The 8,669-nt window shown below is 40.8% G+C and overlaps 1 long non-coding RNA gene across 1 annotated transcript; it reads left to right on the top strand.

The window, feature by feature from the left end:
- Positions 1 to 2,417: 2,417 nt before the first annotated feature.
- LOC121067435 lies at positions 2,418 to 8,069 on the top strand. The gene is made up of 3 exons (XR_005818289.1): positions 2,418 to 3,096; positions 7,247 to 7,353; positions 8,043 to 8,069. It is a non-coding gene; the product is annotated as an uncharacterized LOC121067435 (long non-coding RNA).
- The last annotated feature ends 600 nt before the right edge of the window (positions 8,070 to 8,669 follow it).

Here is an 8,669-nt window from a genome sequence, read left to right as displayed (position 1 = left end):
GGTAGCAATAACTGAATCCGTTGAAGTCCGTGGCTTTATGCTGGCTTAAAGCAGAAAGGAAGCAGGCATGGGGGTTTCAGACACAGTGAGGACACAGTCTTTCTCATGGATAAGTGAGTGAATTATCACTGTTCAGCTTGAACTTCTCATCGGGAAGACTGTTTTATGGGTTGGCTAGTAAGAACATGAAGGGTCCATTAAAACAATCCTATTTCTGATTGCCTGAATCTACTAATCTAAGGTAGGATTTACAACAACTGCAAGCTAAACAGCTATAAAAATTGTTCTGTATTTTAAATAAAGATGGTGCGTCCTTTTCCAGGGCTCCTCCAAAGGGGATAGTGACCCCACTTGCTTTTCCATTACCTTTCTCTACATTCCCCTTCCTCCTGAATTTTAACCTGTCATCTGATAACACTGCTGTTTTTCCTTTCTCCTTTGTATACTTTCATACATCAAATTTCTAGATCTCTTACACTCCTTCCTACATTTATTCTTGCATTTCCTTAAGGTACTGTAGAGAGTGGGGGAAGTAGTATGGGCTATAAAATGAGGTCCCTTTTCTATAGAGAAATATTTTTGTTGAAACATAGCTATTCTGATTTTCATGGAAGAGTGATAGTGTGAATTACCTTGTTGTTGTTAGGCAAAACAACAGCTATTTCAAAATGTCTTGAAAAACCCAATCTGACACAGTGTACACAGAAGTAGCAGCTGTGTTAAATCCTGCCATGGTTGGGTAAGTTGTGTCCCAAAATGGAGTGCAGGTCAGTACAACTGTATCAGCTGCTGCCCTGTCAGTTACATTCACATTGCTGCCTGAAACCCAAATATTAGAAAAGTCTAAGAGAAACTTTGGAAGCACATCAGACTGTGCGCCATGCTTCCACGCAGCTCATGTGGATCAAATATTTTCACTTGGCAGCGTAAGGCAGCAATCTCATGAAAGCTGTTAATATTGACACTAATCTCTAGTGTGAATCTTCCTTCTGTGCTCAGGACAGGACAGGTATCTGATGGCAGAAAACAAGCTCTCACTTACGAGAAGGTATGTATCACCAAAGGAGATGGGGAGGTGGAGGCTTTATAGCTCCCTACGAACAAGCAAACAAACCAAGAGGTTTTTACAACAGTTTGGTTACTGTTGCTTGGAGTTTCTAAATTTCTTCTCAGATTAAATTGAGTTAAATTTATGTTCTTTGTAATTTAATGTTCTGTAGAGGCGTCTTGCACACAAGGCTGGTGGTTCACAGCTGAGGAGGGATGGTTTGATCTCAGCACTGAATGTGGATTTGAAAAATTAGACTTTTGTTAGATCTGAGGGTTTGCTTTAAAAACTGTTTAGTGTCACGTATAACACAGAAAAACAGCCATGGGAAGAGGGAAAACAAAGGAGAGCACAAATTTGTTTTCCTTGAAAAAGAATGACAGCAGGCAGTAAGGACAAGCCACACATTGTGATCATACCCTCAGCGGCTGAAACAGCAGGAGGCTTTTAAGGCAGGGCTGGAGCTGCGCTCCTTGGGTGGCTACCCTGCTTGCAGAGCTCGTCTGCTCGCCTTCCTGGAAGGGCAGAGCAGGCAGCCAGGTGCCCTCTGGCAGTCTGCGGATCTGCTTACTTTGCCTCTGCCTAAAGCCAGCCCCAGCCTGGGCTCCTTCCTCATACGTGCGATGGATGAGAAAATAGAGAGTGATGTTGCAGACAGAGGAGGAGAGGGGGAACCAGGACACTTCTGTCTCATTCTTTCAGCTCTCTTTCAGAGCTCTTTTTTAAATCTTCCTGCGCAACTTCGGGGAAAAACTGCTGTTTTTCCCTTTGCAAGACAGCATTCTTGAATAATACTTCCCTGTTCTGCAGGGGTCTCAGGCTATGCTTTGAGTGTTTGTCAAGTCTGCAGAAGCTTTGGGTGCTTTAGACTACCTGTGAATAAAGTTAAGTACTTACAGCTAAAGGGAGGACAATTGCAACACTGGCATAAGGAAGGTTATGAGTTGAATTTAGCAAGATTCTGGGGGGGGACTGAGCTGTTTTCATATTTTATTTCCTGCATGCAAGTAAGGGTGTGCTAGCAGAGTTTATTGATTATAAAATTTGAGAACCCATTGTCTGCACAGAGGGGAACTGAAGCAGATTTTGGAATGATTCAGGGAACTCTGAAGTCTGTACTAATAGAAACAAGCTGAAACGTAGCAGTACAAAGTGCAAAATCATTCACCTGGGGACCTCTAAGAATTTTGCCTCTGAGCTCATCAGTTAGAAACAAACAAGAAGAAAGCCCTCATGACTGCTCGTCACAAAATGACTTGGGTAACAATGACTACCCCCCACACTATTGCAACCACGATGTACCAGGCAAAAGTTTTTCCAGAAGAACTGGGGAAGTGCTTAAGCCATCTGTAAAACCTTAATGAGAGCTCACTGCAGTGAGTCTTGTTGTAGTCACCTGTGGAGAGGAATGATGAATTCCAGGTGGAAAAGGTGTGGTGAAGGGCTCATAAGATGATCAGGAGACTGGGAGCTATTATTTCTTGAGGGAACTAAAAGAGTTTGCCTTGATTAATCAAAGAAAATGAAGTCTGAGGAAGATATTACTGCTCCTTTTAAATACCAAATGTCAAGGAGACAGAGGAGATATTGAAAGCCAGAAGAAAAAGCTGATCCAAGACAAATGACCATACGTTTGTTCTGGCTGGAAATGAGGAGGAAGAGCAAGACTCTGAATGACCACTTTGCTGGTGTATTGGAAGCAGTGTGGCCAATGTGTGACCAATCCATGACAGCAAGGACTGACCTCAGTGATTTGGGGATTGCTGTCAGGCCACTGGTTCAGAGCTTTACTGATCTGGAACAGAGGATGGGCTCCGTGCAGCAGCACCCTCAGCCCAGCCACAAGGCAGGGAGGTGCTGGGTTTGCTTCCATAGCTTGCCCTGCTTCCTCCCATTGAAATTCTGCCTGGTTGTCTCCTTTTTGTTTCCTTCCTGCTTAAAGGCTCCTGTGGTTCCCCTATGCTCTCAGTTAAAGCCTTGTTCTATGGATCAGTTAAAGCTGGGCTGAAGGTAGTCTGCTATTTTGGAGCTCGAAGGGGCTGAAATAGGTAGGAATTCAACTCCCATAGTTTTGTAGGTGAGGGAAATGACATCCACGTTTGTGTCTGTGTTGTGCAAAACCATGGGTAGGACAAGGGCTGATAGGCAATGAAAGCTACTGACACCAGAATTTCTGCTTTTCTAACAAAATCCTTTAGATTTTGTTTAGTGAAGCCATATCCAGCTAAACCACAACTTAGGTTAGAGTAACCACGGGTGAAAAACCCCACATAGAGCTTTAGGTTAAATGGGAGGTTTGCGGTCTCACAAAGGAACCCTTTCTCCAGAAATAAAGGCAGAGTTGCTCCTGCATTAATGGCTTGTTTAGTCTGGATGTCAATCTGTACTTAAAAAAAATATGTAATGATAGATAATTATGTCTGCGTGTGCATGAGCCAAGATCAGATGCAGAAACAGTCTGATGTAACTCGGGTGTTGGGACTACTGTATGATTTACTTCTGCTTTTAGAAACTGTGAACTAGAGGGTTGCCAAAAGTTTTCTCAGTTTTGGGATTCTGATTTCTGTGATCAGGTGGGAACCTCATCGCTGCTTCGTCTTGGAAACAGTCGGACAGGTGCAGCATTTCCATCTCTGCAGGCTGTATCCAGCAAGAGAAACCTGAGCTAGGGATGGTGTAGAGTGGGTAACACTGTGCTTTCTCTTCTGCTTTTATTTTCAGGTGCAGGGGATTTGCAGGAAAATAAGGAAAACAAACAAACAAAACCTTAAATGATCAGTTCAAACAAACTATTTGTAAAAATCTGCTAGATATCCAGGTCTGTTCTGTCCAAAAGTAGTTGCAATATTTTGCACTCTACTACTCTGTTTAATTTCTACATAATAAAGCAATATATTTTAAAATCCCAAACCTGGGTGGCTAACAGGACTAACAAGCTTCCTAGCCTGAACAGGACTGCAGTCAGGTATACCTACTGAATTTAATTTATATTTTTTAAAGAAAATTCATAAAGAAATAATTTGTGCTGCTTTCATTCCATGGCAGTTTTGGAGTTGCTGCTGATCCTGTATTATCCTGTGGGGTAGGACGTTTCCTGTTTATTATTCTGCTTGAGCTCCATGACTTCTAGTCGGTCTCCCAGTCTTTTGTTCAGGTAACCCATGTCCAGCAGGAGAGATGTCTCTGTGTGTCTCTGTGACCAGACCAACTGAGATAACAGCACTTCTGTTCTACCATCCTAACACCTCCATAGGCAGCCCTGGGCTTCTGGAGGAGCACAAGCAGCCTCTGTCCTTTCTCTACCTCTGCCTTAGCAGCTGCCCCAAGGCTTGAGAAGAGTCTCCATGCCTTAGTCAGGGCCAGGGCTCCCCACAGAGCCCTGCCAGCAGAGGGGCAGGAGGAAGAGCCTCTGCTGGGGAAAGACCTGGGAAGCCACAAAAAGAAGGCAGATGAAGAGCTGCCAGTGTGAAATTTGTTTGCTGAGATGTGGCACTGTGGGGAGAAATGGTGAACTGGAGCGAGGGTCCTTGCACAGGGAATAGAAATCTCTCAGTAAAAGGATCTGCTGGATCATGGCAAAAGAGATAATGGGGAATAAGTAGACAAGCAGATAAAAGAGAATGAATAAAAGTGCACGGCAGTGGTGTCTTTTTCTGGAGGAGAATTGTATTGAATCAAATAAAGCTTGTCTGCAGTGGTCAGGGGTTGCACGTGTGAGACAGTATTTGTTCAGGGATAATGGCAGTAATACCCCAGCTTTCTACATGGTTTCATGGTTTTGTTTTGTTTTATTTTTCATGTTGATCTTAAAACATTTTCCAAAGGAAATCTCTACCATTATAGTGATTCTGCGGCTAGAGAAATACTGGCTCTGTGTTTTTGAGAGAGAGAAAAAGAAGAGTGACAGAGAGAACCTACAGGTGTAACAACAGGAAAAAAAATATAGGAAGTATGTCCTAGGTTGGGATATAAAGACAGCAGGGATATAGTCACAGTGTTTTCATGTGTGCTGCTGTAGGGAGGTAAGTTGGGTTGAATTTGTTGATTGTTAAAAGGAGGATGAGATAGATAAAAGTTACTTAAAGACTAAACTTTTCTCAATGTTACTAGTCTGACTGTAGTGTTGGATGAATGCATGTTACAGTGCCACCATCCTGAGTGCACACTGGAGAGCTGTGGGCTGCACCACAAACTTGAGGAATCCAAGCTTTCATTTCAAAGTCAAGGGCTCTAGCTTTCAGGATGGCAAGGGTATGTTTCTACCAAGAAACAGGGCAAGGATTGAAACAAAAATGCTTTAGAAAACAAGTTAAATAGCCCATGGTTTCTAGAAGTGTGCATTTCTTCGTACTTTTTGTCTCATCAGAGTGTTAACTCCGAAGGATAATGACTACATTTAACTATCAGCAGACACAGTTCCAGGATTGACCTTTTTAACAGATGGGGAGGGAGCAATAGTCCTGTTCTTCCCAGAAGGGAACACGTTAGTTACTGAGAGAAATGGGATTTGTCAGAAAGTGGAAAACAAAGGAGAAATTAAAATGAAAAGGAGGGACTATTGTTCTAAAAAGAGAAACTTGCTTCCCTCTGAGTGATGCTCACAACAGGGTACTTGAATTCAACATAAATTTTGCTTCGCTCTGTAGGTAATTCTAAAGTCTGGGCTAAGTCTATTCATTTATTTTTGCACCTGCTGTTAATATCAAAGAGGAGTCAGCTGTAGGTTTAGGCTAGAACAAAGCCTTACTCTTAAGCTGATTGCTGACACTACAAGTTCTATCAGTTTGCCAATGACGGGGCAGTAGGATTTCTTGTGAACTGTGCAAACTGTGTCAGGGAAAATTCTGCTTATTTTTAGCGGTTGGAAATTTTGGGGAAGATGAAGAGGGGAGTTTCAAGACAGGGCTATGTGGGAACGTTGGCATCTCTATTGCAACAATAGCAGCATCTGGTCTGTGTTACGTGCTAGCACATCTCAAAGTGGGGGGAGCAAAAGATAGGGCATTATTAACATTTTATTTCTTTGGGATTTTTCTTAAGTTTGTTACTTATCAAGAAACTCTAAAGCAATTTTAATTCATGTAAAGGCTAGAATTTGTATGTACTAATTAAGCAGATAATTGAAATAACTTCTTTCTCTAGCAGATTGGAAATTATAACAATGTTCTTCAGTCATACGTCAACTCTAGAAGATTTATATATGGAAATAGAAAATTACAAAAATCCTGATAACCTTATTTATTTTCGTTGCAATAAAATTTGTTATTCTGCTAGTGTTAGGTAACAAAGCGATGTTGCCTACCAAGCCAACTGTTATGTTGTTTGCTGCTTGTATTTCATTACTACCTAAGAGGCCCTGGTCTCAAGCCAGTAGTATCCTGTTGTCTAGACGTGGTTCAAAAGATGGTCTTTATAGCAAAAAGCTTACACTGTTTATGGTGCTTTTGGTTTATCTGTAAAGCATCTGTAAAGATAGCTACTGTTGAAGTTTTAATTTATTTAGAAAATGCTTTTGTTTTTCTTTTTCTTTTTTCTTTTTTCCTTGTGCTTTAACAAAGTAGTTTAAACAACTGTTTGCTTTACTGAACAGCCTATAATAAAACCCATAAATATCTGATCTTTGTACTGCATTGGACAGCACAAGATGGTAGATGGCAAGATGGCTTTCTTTAGCTACTCAAGTAGTCTTGTAAAGGAAACAAATCCACAGTACAATGCATCCTTTGAGCAGGATGCACAAAGCTAACACTAGCTTTTTATTTCTTTTAAAATTCATCTTCTGCATTTCCTAACAATATAATATGTAGCATTATATCTACCTGAAAAATTTCAGATTAAAATATCCTTGCACATGAAGTACCTTTTTTTTTTTTTTTTTTTTCCCATAAGGACTTGGATTTTTTTTCCCTTAAAAAAAAAAATACTGGAAATTTTGCATAGTTTTGATTGTTTCTGAAAGGAAAAAAATATGCCAGGAAAAGACATCGTCTTCACAGCTTTAATAACTGAGGTACTAACCCTCATACATCACATACTGTGTCACTTGTAGAGAAACTTGTATTACTTATGGTTCTAGCTGTATAACCTTTCAGTTGTCACCTTGCAGAGCAGAAAATGAAGCAATGTAAGCAGAGCTGAACAAACTACTGAAAGTAAACAATATATTTACTTTTCGTTTTTTCTTTTTCCATATGTCAGTTATCTCCGAACAGACCTGGACGTCTTAAAAACTGTGTTGTTTTGATTTGCTGAATGAATTGCAGTTCATGTTGGATCTCAGAGTATTTCTTTTGCTTCTGGACTAGGTAATTCCCAACTCCACAAAGTGCTCCCAAGATGGCTGCTGGCACGCACAGCAGCGTGAGCCCACGTTTGCATGATGTCAGCACTCAGTTAATATTCTTGTGGAAAAGCAGTGACTTATATAAGTGCTGGTAGGAATCAGAGAAAACGACTGACACATAGCCTTTAAACAAGTTTACTCCTTGCATTTGTACAATGTTTGAGAAGAATCCTTTGTAAAAACAATCCCCTGTGAAATAAGGTTCTGTATAAATTGCTCTAAAGGTTTACAGAATAAGACTAGAGAACAATGTCTTTCCTGTAGGTTTCTCATTTGTGACAGCAATTCAGTAGCTGGGTAATAATTACTGTATTCTGTAAGATCATTTAGCTGAAAATACCTAGGAAAAAATGCAGTTATTTTTATTAACTTGCACAGGACTTTTCCATAAGGGATTTAATTTGAGGCTCACTTTACTCAGCCCTGGAGCTTGGGTTTTAGCTGCATTTATCCTTTGCTCCCTCCCCAGTTTGCAGCCCCCCCCACCTTTCCAGCAGGTTGCCTTCTGTGTATTTCATTGCTGCTGCTGCTCCTGCCTCACTCACCTTCAGGTGGCTGGTTCAGTCAGCTGCTGTACTGCTGCCACACTGGATCTTTCTAAACTCTCTTTCCCCATCATGTGTCTTATCCCATTTCTTTTTTTCTTCCAAGGAATTGATCATGCATCATAGAGGGGGCTCTCAGAATATAAGGGTGATGAGTGAGATAAGGTAATTTACGAGGCAAAAGAGTGGGACCAGATAAAAGATAAGTTACTGTCATTGGTGAAATGTAGCAGACAGATCTGGAAGGAAAAGGTGTTTGTTTTTAAGCTGGATTTAATACCCCCCCCCCCCCCCCCCCCAAAAAAAAAAAAAAAACATTATGGGAAAAAAATCAAATTGAATTATAACAATGTTTTCCTGTAAGTATTTTGATTAGTATTGCCAAATTATTGCCAAACAGACTTATTTGCTGCTTTCTAAACAGGCCTTTTCCTGTAAGTACAATGTGCACTAAAAAGACTGACAGCCTCAGTGGGAGCTCCAGCTTCCAAACTTGTGAAAATGCATTTAAACATGCAAATACAACCAAAGATTTTTTCCCACAGTTCCCCTGACCCAACACATTGATAACAGAGCCCTTGCATCTAATGCAAGTGGATGCATGAGAGTTCTAATTTGCATTTATTTGTGTTTCAGAGTTTAAAAAATCCTTTTATGGGATGATATAGCAAACCTTACTGTTCCAGATCAAAACTTCCTATTGGAGTCGCTGAGACTTCTCTGGCAAACGAAG

The sequence above is a fragment of the Cygnus olor genome, chromosome 3 (genome assembly GCF_009769625.2).
Source record: "Cygnus olor isolate bCygOlo1 chromosome 3, bCygOlo1.pri.v2, whole genome shotgun sequence".
NCBI classification, from domain to species: domain Eukaryota; kingdom Metazoa; phylum Chordata; class Aves; order Anseriformes; family Anatidae; genus Cygnus; species Cygnus olor.
This window is presented reverse-complemented; position numbering and strand designations above follow the sequence as displayed.